Raw genomic sequence first — 18,824 nt, forward strand, 5'->3', positions numbered from 1 at the left:
TTAGTGGCAACGAACAAGAGCGTAAACGGAGTTCTGGCTCGGAACCGGTCAGAGCTTAAAGGGAAACTAATTACAGCCGGACGTTTGAGTTAATTAACACGTTTTCAGCCACAACATTAAGACCACTGAAGACTCGTTAATGTTTGAGGTTCTCTGATAAACTGAGGAATCGACAGAGGAACATCCGGACTGTCTGCTCAGAGACAGATTCAATATGTTGGATGGACCCTGAGACACACTGGAGGGTTCCAACATTTACTAATATTACTGTTTATCATTGTCTGCACTAAATTCTACCATTTTACTTTGTTTCAGTTCTTCTGAACAAACACAAACTGCCAGATAGAACCCATAACTGAAGCACCAGCAGAACATGAAGGTTCCAAACACACAGGTAAGATTACGGTTTGATTTAGAGATAGAGAATCAGTACAAACTTTCAGGTTCTTTGTGATGAATGACATTTTTCACTTCCACAAAGAACCACAAAACGATGCAAAAATGACATGACAAAATGCAAAAATAACTCTAAAAAATGCCACTAAAAGATGCAAAAATGACCCTAACAATGCAAAAATGACCCACAAGATGCAACAGTGTCACTAAAAGATGCAAAAATTACTCTAAAAGATGGCAAAATGACACAAAAAGGTGTAAAAATGTCACTAAAAGATGCAAAAATTACAATAAAGACGCAAAAATGACCCCTAACAGATGCAAAAATTACACAAAGGATGGAGCAATGACACAAAAATGTGCAAAAATGTCACTAAAAGAGGCAAAAATGTCACTAAAAGATGCAAGAATTACTTTAAAAAATGCAAAAATGTCACTGCAGGATGTTTCTTTAAAGAACACCCAGCAGTGCCTCAAAAGAACTATTCAAAATGGTTCCTCTAAATGGTGTTACAAAGAACTTCAACAAAACAAGGTTCTTTCCACCTGGTTCTATTTAAATAACTGGACTTAAGGATCATTTCAGTCATTTTCAGGCAGAAGGGTATGATGTAAGAAACTGCAGCATTTCTTGGTTCCTTCCATTTAAACATGTTTAATGTTCTGGGTTCTGGATGATCAGACAGAACTACATGTTCTACGATTCCTGCCACCAAACCAAAGAACTCCAGTAAACATGAAGAACCCTAAAAGAACCTCATAAAGATGGTGAAGAACCACTGTCTAAACAAAGATGTTCTCCAGTTGGTGATGGAGCTCTCAAGAACCATTGAGGAACCTTGAGGACAATGCATCCTCAGCTTTTCTCTCCAACACCTCCAACACCTCTACCATTGTTCCAGAATGGTCGAGGAACACGACAAAGAGCCCGAGGTGTTAACTTGGCCTCCAAACTTTCCAGAGGAGGAACAAACACGATTCACAACCAACAGCCTGGACCATCTCAGAACCATCTCTATCACATCCAGCACCCCGGATAAGCTAAAACATCACAAAAAGACGCTAAAACACCTCAAACGGATGCTAAAACCACAAAAAGATGTTAAAATCAACAAAAATACGCTAAACATCTCAAAAAGATGCTAAAACACCTAAAACGGATGCTACAACACCTCAAACAGAGGCTAAAACCCACAAAAATACGTTAAAATCCACAAAAATACATTAAAACATCTCAAAAAGATGCAAAAATCCAGAAAAAAATGCTAAAACACCTCAAATTGATGCTAAAACCCACAAAAAACATTAAAATCCACAAAAGACGTTAAAACATCTCAAAAACACGTTGAAACAAACAAAAGATGCTAAACCCTTTAAAAAGATGCAAAACCCCAAAAGATGGTAAATCCCACAAGAAGATGCAAAAAACACTTCAAAAAGACACTAAACCACCACAAAAAGACACTAAAACATCTCCTAAAGATGCTAAAACATCTCCTAAAGACACTAAAACATCTCCTAAAGATGCTAAAACATCTCCTAAAGATGCTAAAACACCTCAATGAGATGCTTAAACCCACAGCAAAATGCTACAACACCATGAAAAGATGCTAAAACAACTCAAAAAGAAGTGAAATTAACCTTTTAAAATCACCACAGAACCATGAGACATCCGGGAAACTAACCGGACTAAACTGGTTTATCCTGGTACCAACTGGTTCTGATGGTTTATTCCTTCAGGATGATAATCTGCAGATAGAATCAATCCAAACACACCGATAGAAAAACAATCTTTTATCTCAGCTGGAAAATAAAAAAGTTTCATTTGTTTGATTCCAGCTGCAGATCAGACTCTGCTGTTTTCTAAAAAGACTTGAACCTGACGAGGTCTGAAACAAACGGTTCTAAAGGGACCAGCGGTTTGTTTGTTTGTCCGTCTGAGCTCTAAACTACAGAATGCAGCAGATTTGAAGGTTCCACACGACCGACAGGAAGTTCAAGGTGGAAGAACCAACCGCTGGGAGGACGAGTCGAGTCAGCGGATCTTCAGAAACACAACAAACCTGCTGCTTCCTCACCGCAGACCTCCCAGAGACAGTTAAGTGTAGGTCTGTGTGTTACTGTGTGTTCATGATTGACCAGTGTGTGTGAGAAAAGCTGATAACTAATTTACATTAAAGGTATTTTTATTCCACCAAGGATAGGGCAGATGATCGGCGTTGGTTTGTCTGTCTGTTAACTCAAAACAGACTAACGGATTTGGATGAAATTTTCAGCAAATATTTCCTATTTAAAAGAAAATTGTAATAGTTTGAAGACATTTTAAAGTCATTTTGGATCCATTTTTAGTCATTTTTTAACCCTTCTCAGCCATCCTAGACCATTAACTCCTTTTGGACAGATTTTAATAGTTCAGGAGGATTTTATGAGCAAGTTCTGGACTAATTTCAGTCATTTCTAGTCATTTTGCACATATTTGGGTCATTTTTAACAAACTTTGACAACATTTAGAGAACACATTTATTTTCTGAGGTCAGATTTGAGTCATTTCAAACGTTTTTTTTTATTGTTTTTAGTCATTTGTGGAACCCTTCTAAGCCATCCTAGATGTTTAACTCATTCTGGACAGATTGTGAACAGGAAAAGAGGATTTTTTGAGCAAGTTCTGGACAAATTTCTAATAATTTGGACAAATGTGGAGATTTGTTAAAGATTTCTGTATTATTCCCAGATAGCGGCACGGCGTCACTGTAACCATGACAACCAGTGAACACTACATCACCTGATTGTGATCCTACTACAAATCCACCTCTCAGGACTTATCAGGACTTATCCATCAGAAATGATCCAAGGAACAGCTGATTAAACTGTGGAGGTGTTTCTGAGTCGCCTGCTACATATTTAGGTCACGTGATCCGGTATCCGTACATAACGTACACATGCAGAACACACGCCTGTACTCAGAGGAAGGTAATTGTGTTTATGGGTACATCCAGATTAAATGTTGTCGTGATTTCTGATCATCAATAACTAATAAATAAATGCTGTATTTCACACATACAGGGGAATGAGCAGCCTTGGAGGAGGACTGATCTCTGAGGGCTTTTCTAGTGAGCAGCATAATTCATAGTTAGACTCCTTCATTAATAATCATCATTGTAACTGAATATGTACAGTAGAAACAGGAGTGATGATGTCATAGCATCACATGACGCTACGATGCTCTCCTGTTTACTGATTGATCGATAGATTCAGATCGATAACTTTGTTTCCTGCTGTTCTACCTGCTATTCGTTTTTTTCTGTTCTGCTACTTTTATTTCCACTAAGGTCCATATATCAAAGTATTATTAGTATTTGTTTTCCAGATTCTGTTTCAGGTTACTCTGTGGCTGCTGCTAAGTCAGCTGCTAGCTGTTAGCGTAGCATAGCGGCTGTGAAAGCAGCTAATGTCCTGATTTGTGTTGATGTTTGTGCTTCTTGTTCAGTTTCTCTGCAGACAGACAGGTCTGTTAGAATGGAGAGTTAAAGTTAATCTGACTTTAGCAACATGCTACGCTGCTCCAGATAGCGTTAGCCTCATGCTAACATTAGCATCGTCGTGATTATTACACCTTCAAACAGCTTTGCTAATTTACCTGAGCCACGACACTCAGCTAAGCAATCATCGTAACTTCTGACAGCCAATCAGAGAGAGCTGTGGGCGGGACTAAGAGGGTAGCTGCTTGAGAGCCAAAGGAAGCAGTTAAATTATTATAAATTTATTAGCAATAAATGGCCAATAAAATAACAGTACCGGGAGTCTAAAAATGCCCAAAATCCGCCTCACTAACAGGCTGGTGTGTGTGTGTGTGTGTGTGTGTGTGTGTGTGCTTTATCTAACTGTGTGTTCACTTTATAGATCCACTGAGCAGAAAGTTTCACATTATACAAACTAAAATATCTGCTGAGCGCTGAAGGGAAGCAGCAGCAGGTCAGAGGTCGACCTGACAGAGACGAGCTCCTCAGATTCTTCTTCTTCTTCTTCGTCTCTTCTTCTGTCTTACATTTTGCACACACACACACACACACACACTCATGTTAATCCTTCCCACGCACACCAGGTTTCACCAGGACCAACCTGACTGGGCGCCCAAAAAATATTCTGCTCTTTGAGAAGAAGCCTTCAGGCAGGAAGCTGAGAGGCCGAGCAGCTGCCGGATCTCCCGAAAACTACAAACAGCAGCCGACACTCCCTCCGTCTGCCAGGAACCATCGGAAACCAGTTAGAAACCAGTCTGGAACCAGCCTGGAACCAGCCTGGAACCAGTTCTGGGACCAGTCAGAAACCAGTCTGAAAACAGTGTGAGAGCGGTCTGGAACCGGTTTCCTTAGAATCAGAACCAGTAAAGCCTTTCCTGCCAGGTGACTTTCACACAATCAACAATCTGAATGGAGTTCTGGTCTTCAGCAACAACAGACAGAAGAATTAATACAGAAATCTAATACTGAGAAAGTCTAAATAAAATACTATAAATAAAAGAGATGTGTAAAAAAAGACAGATTTACCTAAACCAGGTGATACATTAGAACATTATTTCATGTACTGCATACTGCAGTCTGTAGTGATTTATTTCATCCTCTAAAGACACCGTTTAAGCACATTTTTATTGATTTGCAGTTTTAAATGTGAGGTGGTTGGTTTGAAGGGTGAAAATAATTCTATCTTTAGCGCTCTGAGCTGTATTATGAATGAATGAATGAATGAATGAATGAATGAATAGTTTTGTTTTGGACTCCAGGGAAAAAAGCCACAAAAAAATATAAAAAACAACAACAAAACAAAACAAACAATAATAACTAAACAGAAGCTGATTTTCTCCTCCCTGTTCTCCATCTCAGTACCAAACTTATTTATGTACACATTTATCAACAAAATAGAAAATAAACAAATATTAAAAAGCCAGTCCTCCTCTCTGTACCTCCTGAAAACCAGATTTTTAACCCAGTAAGACCCAAATACAGAAAAAATAAGCAAAAAATATATAATTTTATTAATTTAATTAATGTATAATTTTATATAAATGTATACACACGCATATATATATATATATTCATTTATATACATAATTATATATATATATATATATCATTTGTTCTCTCTCTATATATATATATACATACATATATAGTTATCTATATAAATGAGAAAAAAGTGAAAAAATTAGCAAAAACAAATGTGTATAGATATATATTATAAATATTTTTATAAATAATAGAAAATAATAAAAAATAAAGCTGATATTGTATTTTGCAACAGTGAGTTCTGTGTAATGTTTTTATGAATTTGAGGAACAATTTGCAGTTTTAAATGTTACTTTTATCAGAAATGACTCCATATTATTTCTGCAACCATTAATCAATAAACTGTCGATCGGTAAATTCATCTTCTACTGCTGTGCTTCAGTCATTTTAAATCCTGTGGTTTCAGCTCCTTCACTGGATGTTTTCTGGTTTCTCTGGACTAAAGCAGACAGGAGGAAACTCTGATGAACTGGTCTGCATACGGAGGAGATGATCGCCTCTGAAGACACTTTACCGGTAAAAGAACGCTTTAGAAATCAGTTTTATTTTAACAGGTTCATCTCAGCAGCACCACGCTTTAATCCAGGGATTTCTTCTGCTTTTGTCACACTAAAAACAGAGTTTAAATATTATTTCAATAATTCGTAGCGTGAAATGAGCTCTGATCGAAACGTGACGAGCTTCAATGTGACGCCGACAGACGCTTTAATCAGCTGGTGGTGTTTAGAACGGAGCAAATTCACCTGAACAACAACAACAACAACAACAACACACACACACAGACACACACAGAGAGACACACACAGAGACACACACACACACACACAGACACACACACAGACACACACACAGACACACACACAGACACACACAGACACACACACATGTAAACAGATGTGCTGCCCCCCCAAACACAATATGAAAACAACAGAGGAGACCTGCCAGCTGTTCACATGAAAACACCAGCCTGGAAACACAGCTGGAGACACACACACACACACACACACACACACACACACACACACACACACACACACACACACACAGGCCGGCCGACAGCCAATAGGATCCTTAATTACAGCGAGGAGATGATTGATCAGAGCTCCTCGTTAGACGTCACAGAGCTGCTTCCTAATTGGACGGTTCATCAGCCAATCAGGTCGATGCACGAATATCAACAATTGAAGAGAGATTTTATCCACGATTCTCAAACTGTGGTCCGAGAACCTCCCAGAGGTCGTGAGGAGGACCTCAGGGGTCCGACGGTCGATTCAGGAGAAAATGAATTGAAACGAGTTTAAAAAACCTTCAGTTCATCAAAAACTCTAAACGTTCTCCTGAGAACATTTTAGAACCAACAGCTCGAGAGTGATTTAATCTGATCTAAACCAGAGGGTCCAACATGAGGCCCGTGGTCCAAAAGTGGTCCTCCAGAGGGTCCAATCCGGTCCTCAAAGTGTAAAAACTCCAGAGAAGACATTAACTGCAGATTGTAAATTAGTAAAAGTATAAATTTAAAATCATTTCTAGACCATGACAAGTTGTTTGGATCATGAAGTGAAAGACTAGATTTGTAATATTTTATCTTGTTTGTGTTGTTTTAGTCTGACTTTTGTCGTTGTGTTTCTCGTTTTTGTCGTTTTGTGTTTTCTTTTTGTCTCATTTGTGTTTTTTGTCTTATTTTTGTCATTTTGTGTTTCGCTTTATTTGTTGTTTTTAGCATTGTTTTCATTTTGTGTTTTTTGTCTTGCTGGTGTTGTTGTTGGTTTGTTGTATTTGTTGTTTTGCTTCTTTCTGGCTTTTTTGTTTGTTTCATTTTGTTTGTCTCATGTTTTGTTTTGTTTCTCATTTTTGTTCTTTGTGTTTCCTTTTTTGTCACTTGTGTTTTTGTCTTATTTGTTGTTGTTTTTTTTTTCCTTTTTCTCATTTGTGGTGTCAGTTTTTGTCATTTTGTGGGGTTTTTGTCCCACTTGTGTTGTTGGTCTGTTGTTTTTGTTGTTTTGTTTCTCACTTTTGTTATTGGACTCGTTTTTGTCCATTTTTGTTGCTTTGTAACTTTTTTGTCTCTTCTTTGTTTTGTTTCCTTGCTGACCAAATAAACTACTACAGCTTTCATGCCGTTTTTCTCAGTTTTGTTGTTTTTTTGTCTGATTTTTGTTGTTTGTCTCATGTTTTTGTCGTTTTGTTTCCTTTTTGGCTCTCATGTATTTGTCTTATTTCTGTCATTTTTTGCTTTGCTTTATTCATTGTTTGAGTATTATTGTTGTTGTTTGTCCATTTTTTCGTTGTTTTTTAAACTTTTTTGTCTCTTTTTGTTTTGTGTCTCATTTTTGAAATATTTTGTCTTGTTTTGTCTTTTTTCTGTCTAATGTTTGTGGTTGTGATCCTCCAGTAAATCCTCTGTGGTTCAGGTCCAGGTGACTAAATGTTGTGTTTCTTTGTAGACACTCTGTGATCTGGAAGTCGTAATGAGGAAATGATAAACTGAGGATGGATGTGGATGAAACTGAATTTATTTTTCTTCATAAATTTCAGGTTGTTCATGATGTTTAGTAAAAAGATAATTCCTTAAATGTGAACATTTCTGCACTAAAACAAAGGAACCATGAGGAGTTGTGGTTATTTATTTAGGGGTTATTATGCTGTGGTTTTACTGGTTTTACTGGAGATCAGACTGAACGTGGAACCTGAATTAACATGAGTTTGACTCTCCTGGTTTAAACGGTTTCTAACATCTTGTGGTTCACAGATGACATTCGGGAAAATAAAAGAAAAAGAGTTTCAGTGAAAAATTGATTCTTTTTTCTGTAAATCTTCACAGACATGATTTTACCAAATACATCTTCAGTAATTTTAAATTCTAAACCTGTATTTATTTGTCAGTTGTGACATATTTTTTGTGCGTCTTCAGTGAAATAACACAGATAAATCTGTGAACGTTCTCCCCTTTAATGCCGTTCTAATGGATCCCGTCTCGTCTGTCCCTGAGGAGGTTCTCAGCGGTTCTCAGAGGTTCTCGGCCTTTTGTGGCCTCGATCTGGAGGCCCGTCTATCTCCTGCGGTGTGACTAACGTGGGGCGACAGCTCCAAGGAGGAGCAGAGCGGCGGCCGGCTGCCAGCAGCATCTTTGTGTGAAGAAGCCGCCCGCTATCTTCCCACAACACGCCGCTGTCAGACCAAAGCTGCTGCTCTGGAGGGAAAAACTACAGAAATCCTGCTGCTCCTCTAACGTCTTCATCCAGAAACACCTGACCGTCAGCAGCTAGAACCACCAGGACACCAAGGAATCGAAGCTTCAGTCTGGAGGTATAATGATACTCAGCAGCGTCCAATCACAGAGCAGCGCCGCCATCTGCTGGCTGGTCACAGGAACTACACCAAAGTGAAACATGACTGGGACTCCGTTTATCAGGATATGAAGACAGAGAACAGAGAACATCAGAACACCAGGAGATAGAGTTCTACTGAAGGATGTTTATCACTGAAGATGTTCCTCTGAAGAACCTCTATCAGACCAGATAGAAGAACCTCTAACAGACCAGATAGTAGAACCTCTAACAGACCAGATAGTAGAACCTCTAACAGACCAGATAGAAGAACCTCTAACAGACCAGATAGTAGAACCTCTATCAGACCAGATAGTAGAACCTCTAACAGACCAGATAGTAGAACCTCTAACAGACCAGATAGAAGAACCTCTAACAGACCAGATAGTAGAACCTCTATCAGACCAGATAGTAGAACCTCTAAGAGACCAGATAGTAGAACCTCTAACAGACCAGATAGTAGAACCTCTATCAGACCAGATAGTAGAACCTCTAACAGACCAGATAGGAGAACCTCTAACAGACCAGATAGTAGAACCTCTATCAGACCAGATAGTAGAACCTCTATCAGACCAGATAGTAGAACCTCTAACAGACCAGATAGTAGAACCTCTAACAGACCAGACAGTAGAACCTCTAACAGACCAGATAGTAGAACCTCTATCAGACCAGATAGTAGAACCTCTAACAGACCAGATAGCAGAACCTCTAACAGACCAGATAGTAGAACCTTTAACAGACCAGATAGTAGAACCTCTATCAGACCAGATAGTAGAACCTCTATCAGACCAGATAGTAGAACCTCTAACAGACCAGATAGTAGAACCTCTATCAGACCAGATAGAAGAACCTCTAACAGACCAGATAGAAGAACCTCTAACAGACCAGATAGAAGAACCTCTAACAGACCAGATAGTAGAACCTCTAACAGACCAGATAGAAGAACCTCTAACAGACCAGATAGTAGAACCTCTAACAGACCAGATAGTAGAACCTCTAACAGACCAGATAGAAGAACCTCTAACAGACCAGATAGTAGAACCTCTATCAGACCAGATAGTAGAACCTCTAACAGACCAGATAGTAGAACCTCTAACAGACCAGATAGTAGAACCTCTATCAGACCAGATAGAAGAACCTCTAACAGACCAGATAGAAGAACCTCTAACAGACCAGATAGTAGAACCTCTAACAGACCAGATAGAAGAACCTCTAACAGACCAGATAGTAGAACCTCTATCAGACCAGATAGTAGAACCTCTATCAGACCAGATAGTAGAACCTCTAACAGACCAGATAGTAGAACCTCTAACAGACCAGATAGAAGAACCTCTAACAGACCAGATAGTAGAACCTCTATCAGACCAGATAGTAGAACCTCTAACAGACCAGATAGTAGAACCTCTAACAGACCAGATAGTAGAACCTCTATCAGACCAGATAGCAGAACCTCTAACAGACCAGACAGCAGAACCTCTAACAGACCAGACAGTAGAACCTCTAACAGACCAGATAGTAGAACCTCTAACAGACCAGATAGTAGAACCTCTATCAGACCAGATAGTAGAACCTCTAACAGACCAGATAGCAGAACCTCTAACAGACCAGATAGTAGAACCTCTAACAGACCAGATAGTAGAACCTCTATCAGACCAGATAGTAGAACCTCTAACAGACCAGATAGTAGAACCTCTAACAGACCAGATAGCAGAACCTCTAACAGACCAGACAGTAGAACCTCTAACAGACCAGACAGTAGAACCTCTAACAGACCAGATAGTAGAACCTCTATCAGACCAGATAGTAGAACCTCTATCAGACCAGATAGTAGAACCTCTAACAGACCAGATAGTAGAACCTCTAACAGACCAGACAGTAGAACCTCTAACAGACCAGATAGTAGAACCTCTATCAGACCAGATAGTAGAACCTCTAACAGACCAGATAGTAGAACCTCTAACAGACCAGACAGTAGAACCTCTAACAGACCAGATAGTAGAACCTCTATCAGACCAGATAGTAGAACCTCTAACAGACCAGACAGTAGAACCTCTAACAAACCTGATAGTAGAACCTTTAACAGACCCGTCTGACTCTTTCTGGACAACTTTAAGTTCTGGTCTTAGTCAGGCAGAACATTTATTTGTCAGTTTGGATGTTTTCTGATCTGAGGTCTTGAAGAAGAAGAAGAAGAAGATCAGAGACGGTTAAAGCCTCCTTAGACCTCCTCCACCCCCTCTTTCATCACCACAACATCCACATTTCCAAATCCAGAGAACCCAGAAGCTGCAGCCGACAAACCAAGAGTCAGATTTAGAAGATTTAACTTCCAATGCTGTAGATGTGTTAAATCTGATTGAAATGTTCTGCTAGTTCTTCCATGGGCTATTTGAGCTGTTCTTACAGCTTAAAGATAAAAATCTGAATCATCAGAAAGAGAAACTCACTGACTCTCAAGAACTCATTTACTGGCTTTTATGTCCTATTTTATGATGATTTTATCATATTTATTGAACATTTTACTGTTTTACAATCAATTTATTTTGAGTTAAATTCTATAATTTTTCTTTTTTTGGTGCAATTCATGAAAACTGTAACTTAAATGTAAGTTATCTTTTATTCTTTGTTGTTTTCTTGCTTTATGGGTTTGACAGTTAAATCCAATATACTGTAATAACCCGTTAAAGTAAATTACAATAATAATAATAATAACACTGTGAAATGTAGTAAAATATTTTAAAGCCCCGCTGCAGGAATTCACAGTTTTGCCAATAAAATCTGTTGAGTGTATTTCAGAGTTGCTGTGGAGTGTGTGTGTGTGTGTGTGTGTGTGTGTGTGTGTGTGTGTGTGTGTGTGTGTGTGTGTGTGTGTGTGTGTGTGTGTGTGTGTGTGTGTGTGTGTGTGCGTGCAGCAGACTGATGAGCGCTGCAGGAAGCAGCAGGAAGATGACGGATGCTGCAGCAGGAAGTGGGTCGCTGGGCGGCCATCAGTCAGAGCCCCTCCCACTGAGACGGATCTGGGTCTGAGGATGATGCATCACCTGAGCAGCACCTGAGCAGCACCTGGGTGGCGGCCAAACATGTTTGTCATGTGGATCAGAGCATCGGTCCGTCACAGAACCAGATTATGTTCAGCTTCTCTCTAATAAAGCAGCAGCTTAACCTTCAGTCTGAAAAACTGAGAACAGAACTCAGCTTCTGATTGGACCAGAACCTCATGACAGACAGACAGACAGTCACCTGTGGTTCATCTGGAACAAGTTTTAGTCTATTTGGAACAAGTTTAGAATAATTTGGAACCAGTTTACAGTCATCTGGAACTAGTTTAGAGTCATTTGAAACAAGTTTTAGTGTATTTGGAACAGTTTTAGAGTCATCTGGAACAAATTTGAGTCTATTTGGAACACATTTAGAGTAACTGGAACAAGTTTGGAGTCATTTGGAACAAGTTTAGAGTCAATAAAGCAAATTGAGAGTAATCTGGAACAGGTTTGGAGTCATCTGGAACAAATGCAGTCATCTGGAACAATTTTATATCTATTTGGAACAAGTTTAGAGTCATTGGAACAAGTTTATTTTTGCTTGGAACAAGTTTATAGTCACACAGAACAAGTTTAAGACTACTTGGGACAGGTTTAGAGTTACTGGAACAGGTTTTAGTCTATTTGGAACAGGTTTAGAGTCACCTGGAACAGGTTTAGAGTCACCTGGAACAAGTTTTAGTCTATTTGGAACAACTTTATAGTAATCTGGAACAAGTTTGTTGATTTGAAACAGGTTTATAGTCATTTGAAACAAGTTTAAGTGTATTTGGAATAAGTTTAGCATCGTCTGGAACTAGTTTAATTCTATTAGGAACAAGTTTAGAGCAACTGAAAATAGTTTAGAGTCATCTGAAACTAGTTTAGGTCTATTTGGAACAAGTTTAGAATCATCTGGAACAACTTTAGAGTCATCTGGAACAAGTTTACAGTCATTGGAACAAGTTTAGAGTAATCTGGAACTACTTTTTGTATATTTGGAACACATTTAGAATAATCAGGAAAGAGTTTCAAGCCATCTCCAACAAGTTTTAGTCTATTTGGAACATTAGAACAAATGTACAGTGGAACAAGTTTTGATCTATTTGAAACAAGTTTGGAGTCACTGGAACTAGTTTCAAGTCATCTGGAAGTAGTTTAGAGTCACTGGAACAAGTTTTAATCTATTTGGAACAAGTTTCGAGTCATTGGAACAGGTTTAGAGTCACCTGGAACAAGTTTTAGTCTATTTGGAACAAGTTTACAGTCACCTGGAACTACTTTAGACTTATCTGGAACAAGTTTAAGTCTACTTGGAAAAGTTAGTAAACCACCACACTCATTCACATTCTGTATTCCTTCAGTGTTAAAAAGCTGCGTTTTATGCATGGAAAAAGTCAGTTTGGACATTTTAAAGAGATTTTTAAAGTAATTTTTAAAGCATGAATTAATTGGGACGAGTTTGTTCATAAAACAATCAGAATATTTAAGTTTCAGCTGATCTTTGTGTTAAATTCTGACAATCTGGACTGAAACTAACAACCAGAACCAGATGATCATTCCACCTTAACTACCTCCCCCATCCTCTCATCTTACCCTCTCTCCTCCCCCATTATCCTATCTCTCTCCCCCCCTCTATCCTTCCCCTTTCTCCCCCTGAATCCTCCCTCTCTCCCCCTCCATCTCTCCCTCTGGTTCTGCAGTAACTGATTTTTTCTCCTGACCAGCAGGTCAACTCTTATTTCCGCAGACTTTAATGAGTAGCACATGTCTCCTCCTCCTCCTCCTCCTCCTCTTCCTCCTCCAGCACTCCTCATCTGGCCGGAGGGAGGTTGAACCCCCAGGAGGAGGAGGAGGAGGTGGTGGTTCAGGAGGAGTCAGATTATCTTGTGATAAAATGATTTATTTCATTTCTTTTTCCTGGTTTCTTCTATTTTATTCCATTTTTCTGATGATGCCACAATAATTAAACTAAAAGTTGCATTCAGGATAAAGATGATGTTTATAAGCTACACTGGAAACACTTTTTAAACATTTTAAACATTAAATTACATTTTAACCGTTTTAACCGCTGCAGTGATTTATTCTTTTACAACGTTTGGCTGTAAAATCACACAGACGAAATGTTTTTATATCAGCTATAACTAAAAATCTTTATTTTACAGATGTTTGCTGTTATTTTGCAGCCAGATTTTAACCAGTTTTTGGAGATTATATTAACCAGAACTAAGAACCTGCAGCTCTTTATGAACTAACCGGACACAGGAAGTTGCATCTCTGCAGCTGTGACATCACTTCCTGTTTCTCAGTAAGGATCGGAAACAGGAGAAGCTCTTCACCTGCTAAGATACAATCAAAGTTTCCTCCAAGGCAAAAAAAAAAAAGCAGAGGAAAAATAAACGTCTGTCAGATATCCCAGCATGCACCTCACTGGTTCCAGCTTCATTCAGGGTTCAGGCTGGAAATGAACAGATTGTCAGGAGTTCTCTAGTGTTAGTTCTGATGTTCCTACAGTCAGAGGAAACAAAGACCAGATGTTCCACCGTCAGACTGAAGCTGAATGAGGAGGAGGAGGTGCTCCAGACCAGCTGAGGAGCCTCTAAATCCAGATGTTCCTGGACCATCAGTGATGATCAACCTTCAGGTGGAGGATCGTCATGGAGACCAGAGGAGGGTCTGAACAAGCAACAGTTTAACAGGAAGAACCAGAGAAGGACTACAAAGAGATGGAAAATGACCACTAAGAGACATAAAACATCTTCTAAGAGATGCAAAACTTCTGCTAGGAGACAAAACTACCACTAAGAGCTACAAAACTACCACTAGGAGATGCAAAATGACCACTAAGAGACAAAAACCATGCTGGGTGAGACTGAACCTCACCCAGCATGTCTCCTCACCCACACACATACATGGACACACTCTTGACCTGGTCTGCTCCACACCCTCTCTCACCATCCATAACCTCTCATTGACTGACCTCTCCATTTTCTGACCATCTGGCCATTACTCTTGACGTCATTACTCCCACCCCTGCTACCAAACAAACTCGAATAATTACCTTTCACAACTTGAAATCACTCTTGCGCAGCTCCCTCCCCTCCTCCGTGTCCCATGCCATCAACATTTCAACCCTCCCCACAGACTCTTCTGCTGCTGATCTTGTCAGTTTCTACAATAATACACTCTCCTCCTGTCTCAACCACTTAGATCCTCTCAAAACTGCAACAGTCTCCTTCTCCACCTCTGCCCCATGGTACACTCCTGATCTCTATATTCTCAAGAAGCAACGCAGACAATTAGAACAACTCTACAGGAAAACCCAACTCACAGTTCACGCCCAAGTCTACAAAGACTTTGTCAAGAGTTACAAATCTTCACTCAACAGGGCCCGCTCCAACTTCTATTCACAATTCATCCACTCCAATTCCTCCAACCCCCGGACCCTCTTCGACAAATTTGCAAAGCTCACCAATTCTAAGGACAACATCACCTCCACATTCTCAACTGACAAATGCAATAGATTCCTCCCATCCTTTCACTCCCAAAATTCAGTCCATTCACAACTCACTCACATCCACTATTTCAACACCAATCTTCCCCTCAGAATCTCATATCTCTCCACTCACATCTCTTAATTTTTCATCCTTCTCTACCTTGTCTCCATCTGACTTGGCCAAACTCCTTTCTCCAATGAAATTTTACAGCTGCCTCCTTGATCCCATTCCATCTCCTCTCCTATGACCCTGTATTCCTATCCTGACCCCTCTCATCACCAACATCATTAACACTTCTCTTACCTCTGGCTCTGTCCCACTCAAACTTGCCACTATCACACCTCTTCAGAAAAAACCTGGCCTTGACCCGGACAACCTCGACAACTTCACACCCATCTCCAACCTTCCGCTACTTTCAAAAATTCTGGAACGCTCCATCGTCACCCGGATTCCGCACACACCACAGCACCGAAACAGCCCTCCTTAAAGTATCCAATAATCTCTTTGCCGCCAATTCTGGTTCTTCATCCATCCTCCTTCTCCTCGGCCTTTCTGCCACTTTTGACACCATTGACCACACCATCCTTCTCCACCGTCTACAGTCAATTGGCATCACTGGCAGCGCTCCAATGGTTCATCTCCTACCTTTCTGACTCTCATCACTTTGTCTTTGCAAACAACTCAAGATCCTTCACCTCCCCTGTGAGTCACGGAGTTCCCCAAGGCTCAGTGCTTTGACCCCTCCTCTTCATAATTTACATGCTCCCTCTCGGTCAAATTATTCTCCACCATTAATTTTCACTGCTATGCCGATGACATCCAACTTTACATTTACTCCAAATCCATCACCCCCATCATCCTTTCCACCATAACCAACTGCCTATCTGACATGAAAACCTGGATGGACAACAACTTCCTAAAACTTAACACCAACAAAACAGAACTACTCATCATCGGACCCAAATCTCTTCTCCCCTCTGCTCAGAATATTACACTCCTAATCCACGGTCATCATGTCACCCCCTCCCCCTCTGTATGCTACCTTGGCGTCATCATGGACCCCACCCTCTCCTTCCAATCACACATCAAGCATGTCACCAAAACGTCTTTCTTTCACCACCGCAACATTGCACGTCTCCACCCCTCACTCTCCCTCACCACTGCTGAAATACTCATTCACATTTTCATTACCTCCAGACTTGACTACTGCAATAGCCTTCTCTTCGGTCTTCCCTCCACTCAACTGCAAAAATTACAGTATATCCAGAATTCTGCTGCTCGCCTTCTTACTCACGCCCGCTCCAGGAAGCACATCACTCCCATCCTCCAACAGCTCCACTGGCTCCCGGTTCAATACCGTATCCATTTCAAACTTCTCCTCCTCACGTACAAGTCCCTCCATAACCTGGCCCCTTCTTACCTCTCTGACCTCCTCCAACACCACCAACACCTTCGCTCTGCACACTCAAACCTGCTGACGCCCATCATCCGTACCAAGCACCAGACTTTGGGGGACCGAGCCTTCGCAGCCGTTGCCCCCCCGACTCTGGAATTCACTTCCACCACCCAACAGGAACTCAGACTCACTTTGGACTCTCAAAACCCTTCTAAAAACCCATGTGTTTCAACTGGCTTTTGCTTAATTTTTTTTCTTAATCTATGTGTCACTCTTTGAGTGACCTAAAAAGCACTATAAAAATTTGATGTATTATTATTATTATTATTATTATTATTTTTTAATAAAAACTACCACGAAGTGACTCAAAAGTCCACAAAGAGACGCAAAATGATCACTAAGAGATGCAAAATAACAACCAAGACATGCAAAACTACCACTAAGAAACACAAAATGAAGACTGAGACGCAAAATCACAACGAAGAGACGCAAAACTACCACTAAGAGACTCAAGAGAGAGTCTTGCAGAGCTGGTCTCTACAGCCAGAGCAGTTTTGTGTCCATCATCCACCTGGTTGTTTCCATTAATTCGTCCTCCAGAGTCAAACTGTGAACTCAGTTATTGTTTTAGTATCTGGTCCTCTTCGTCGTAGCTCTGATGTTGGGCCAGCGAGTGTTTTAGGTCCATTAATCTGCTCTAAAGAGTTAAATAATGAGTCCAGCTGAACCTGCAGGAGATCATGAAGGATCCTGAAGCTTTGAGAAAATCAACCGATGACCTGAACCCTCCAGGAACTGACTGAGGTGTTAGAGACGAGTTTTACTACCATGTTTACTGTCTATCTGTGTGTGTGTGTGTGTGTGTGTGTGTGTGTGTGTGTGTGTGTGTGTGTGTGTGTGTGTGTGTGTGTGTGTGTGTGTGCGCGCGCTCAGATGCTGGCTATACTTGTGGGGACCAAATGTCCCCACAACTGTAGGAAAACTGAAAACAATGTCACTTGTGGGGACCTCATTTTGGTCCCCACAAGTTTAAACAGTGTTTTCTTGGCCATGTTGTTGTTACTGAAAAAAGTAAAAGTGCAAAAACGTTTCTTTAGGGTTAGGCATTGTTTTGGTCTGGGTTAAGGTTAGGGTTAGGGTTAGGGGTTAGATATGAATGGGAGTCAATGGTAGATCCCCACAATGATAGAAAAACACAGTGTGTGTGTGTGGGTGTGTGTGTGTGTGTGTCCAGCTGCAGACGGAGGTTCCAGGGAATAAGGTGCTTCATGAATATTCATGGTGGAGCCTCTGGTTGGAAACAGCTGCTGCTCAGAGAAACAAGCTGCTGGATCCATCGATTGGAAACCACACACACTAATACACACTATACACACACACACACTAATGCACACAATATACACATACTAATACACACTAATATGCAGAAAAACTAAAAATTCTACGAAACCAAGAAACTCATGAAGGAGAAGAAAGAGGAGAAACTCTGAGATCATAATTCAGTAATAATAATAATAATTATAATAAACACATGATTGTGATCCTACTACAAATCCACCACTGAGGACTTATCAGGACTTATCCATCAGAAATGATCAAAGGAACAGCTGATTAAATTGTGGGGGTGTTTCTGAGTCCCATCAATTCCTGCAACATATTTAGGTCACGTGATCCGGTATCTGTACATAACGTACACATGCAGAACACACGCCTGTACTCAGGTCATGTTGTTAGTGGGTACATCTATATTAAACATTTGCTGTGATTTGTGATCATCAATAACTAATAAATGCTGCATTTCTGCCATATGTTGGAATGAGCAGCCTTGGAGGAGGACTGATCTCTCTGAGGACTTCTCTTGTTTTTTTTATACAGCGGTGGAAGAAAGTTTTCAGACACACTTAAAATTTTATGCAATCTCGAATATTGTCTTGAAATATTATCAAAACCTTTTGAATGTTTCTAAAGCTGTGGCTGCATGAGACACACACAAACAAATACACATGTTTATTTGATTGTTCACAAGAAAAACTAACAAAACTAAATTCTACCAAAATGACCCAAAATGTCTTATTTTTATGGAACCAATCAGTTTTAGGCTTTTAATTTTTAGGATTTATTTAGTA

General features: G+C 40.1%; 1 protein-coding gene and 1 long non-coding RNA gene across 2 annotated transcripts in view; both read right to left on the reverse strand.

Annotated features, from left to right (window-relative positions):
- LOC110967090 (nuclear factor 1 A-type) overlaps nt 1-18,824 on the reverse strand; it is a 258,450-nt gene that overhangs the window by 192,088 nt on the left and 47,538 nt on the right.
- LOC127533790 (uncharacterized) lies at nt 8,366-11,252 on the reverse strand. Its single transcript, XR_007941667.1, has 3 exons — nt 10,164-11,252; nt 9,396-9,443; nt 8,366-8,987 (listed from the first exon to the last, which is right to left on the reverse strand). It is a non-coding gene; the product is annotated as an uncharacterized LOC127533790 (long non-coding RNA).

This window comes from Acanthochromis polyacanthus, chromosome 4, assembly GCF_021347895.1.
Source record: "Acanthochromis polyacanthus isolate Apoly-LR-REF ecotype Palm Island chromosome 4, KAUST_Apoly_ChrSc, whole genome shotgun sequence".
NCBI lineage: Eukaryota > Metazoa > Chordata > Actinopteri > Pomacentridae > Acanthochromis > Acanthochromis polyacanthus.